This window comes from Sapajus apella, unplaced genomic scaffold, assembly GCF_009761245.1.
Source record: "Sapajus apella isolate SASKATOON/1434 unplaced genomic scaffold, GSC_monkey_1.0 scaffold56, whole genome shotgun sequence".
Taxonomy (NCBI): Eukaryota; Metazoa; Chordata; class Mammalia; order Primates; family Cebidae; genus Sapajus; species Sapajus apella.
The window spans coordinates 13208579-13210678 of NW_022436996.1; the positions used below are offsets into that span (position 1 = coordinate 13208579).

The 2100-nt window shown below is 41.7% G+C and overlaps 1 pseudogene across 1 annotated transcript; it reads left to right on the forward strand.

Moving 5' to 3' along the window:
- Positions 1-251: 251 nt before the first annotated feature.
- On the forward strand, positions 252-953 carry LOC116527918 (annotated as a pseudogene). The gene has a single exon (XR_004258789.1). The product of XR_004258789.1 is annotated as a ubiquitin-conjugating enzyme E2 L3 pseudogene (transcript).
- The last annotated feature ends 1147 nt before the right edge of the window (positions 954-2100 follow it).

Consider the following 2100-nt stretch of genomic DNA (forward strand, 5'->3'; position numbering starts at 1 on the left):
TGAGACTATCTTCATGACCTTAAGACTGGGAATTATTTTTTTAAAAGCACTGATTATAAAGGAAGACTGAAAAATGATAGTACATTAAAACTGGGAGCTTCAATTAGCCATAAACTGAATAAAAACTAAGCCAGTGTGGAAAAATATATTTGTAATACTTATAACTTCAAAGAGTTCATAGTCAAGGCTCATGTTTGTATAAAGAATGCCTATGATTTCAAGGCACAAATGGGTAAGAAGAAGAGGTTCGCTGGGGAAGGAGCACCACCAAATCCAAGATGGCAGTCAGCAGGAGGCTGATGAAGGAGCTTGAAGAAATCCGCAAATGTGGAATGAAAAACTTCCGTAACATCCAGGTAGATGAAGCTAATTTATTGACTTGGCAAGGGCTTATTGTTCCTGACAACCCTCCGTATGATAAGGGGGCCTTCAGAATCGAAATCAACTTTCCAGCAGAGTACCCATTCAAACCACCGAAGATCACATTTAAAACAAAGATCTATCACCCGAACATCGATGAAAAGGAACAGGTCTGTCTCCCAGTAATTAGTGTTGAAAACTGGAAGCCAGCAACCAAAACCGACCAAGTAATCCAGTCCCTCATAGCACTGGTGAATGACCCCCAGCCCGAGCACCCACTTTGGGCTGACCCAGCTGAAGAATACTCTAAGGACCATAAAAAATTCTGTAAGAATGCTGAAGAGTTTACAAAGAAATATGGGGAAAAGCGACCTGTGGACTAAAGTCTGCCACGACTGGTTCCAGCAGGTGTGAGCAGAGACCCCGTGCAGTGCATTCAGACACCCTGCAAAGCAGGACTCTGTGGAAATTGACACGTGCCACCACCTGGCGTTCCCTTGTGGCAGTTACTAACTTTCTACAGTTTTCTTAATCAAAAATGGTCTAGGTAACCTGTAAAGAAAGGATTAAAAATTTAAGATGTTCTAAAAAAAGAAGAGGTTCAATAGAAAAGTCAGCAAAAATCCTAAATTACACTATGAAAATTGGGAAAATCTAAGTACCAAGAAACATTTAAAAGTGATCAACCTCATTCATTGGTCACCTGGAAAAGCAAATCAAAACCACAAAGAGGGAAGTTAACAGAACTTCTGTTTCCATTGTAACAGAATAGTTACGATGGAAAATGACAACAAGCAACATTCTTGAGCACATCTGATCTCTCAAAAACTGCTGCTGAGGGTGTAAATTGATACAACTACTTCGAAAAATGGTTTGGCATGGGAACAGAAAACCAAATACCTCATGTTCTCACTTATAAGTAGGAGCTAAACATTGGGTACTGGTGGATATATAGATGGCAACAATAGACACTGGTGATAGTAGAGAGGGAAGTAAGGGAGGGGGGCAAGGGCTGAAAAACCATTGGCTACTCTGCTTACTAGCTCCGTGATGGGATCAATCATACCCCAAACCTCATCATCCTGCAATACCTCCATGTAACAAAGTGTACCCCCCTGAGCCTAAAATAAAAGTTGAAATTATTTTTTAAAAGATAGTTTGGAAGTATTTGCTAAGGTTAAGTATGTATATACATACCCTAAGATGCAGCAATTTAAGTCCTAGTTATTGGGTTTTAATATTGATTTAAATTAATTTTATCCTGAATGCATACATGAAGGGTCTGGGTCAGAAACAGGTTTCTTATCTCATCATAAATAATGTGTGTGGTCTACTCTACCTGCCTTGCCCCTGGCTTTACACCTGGAATCCTGCAATGAAGCCATGGAAATTTTTTATACACAGCGGCAAAATTCTCCGTAAACTAGGTATGAGGGAGAAATAATTTTTCTCTCTCCTTCTGAATGTATTTGGCCGGGTGCAGCAGATCACACCTGTCATCCAGCACTTTGGGAGGCTGAGGTCGGCGGATCACGAAGTCAAGAGACGGAGACCATCCTGGCCAACATGGTGAAACCCCATCTCTACTAAAAATACGGAAATTGTCGGGGAGTGGTGGCGCATGCCTATAGTCCCAGCTACTCGGAAGGCTGAGGCAGAATCCCTTGAACCCAGGAGTCAGAGGTCAGAGGCTGCAGTGAGCTGAGATCTCGCCATTGCACTCATTCCAGCCTGGCAACA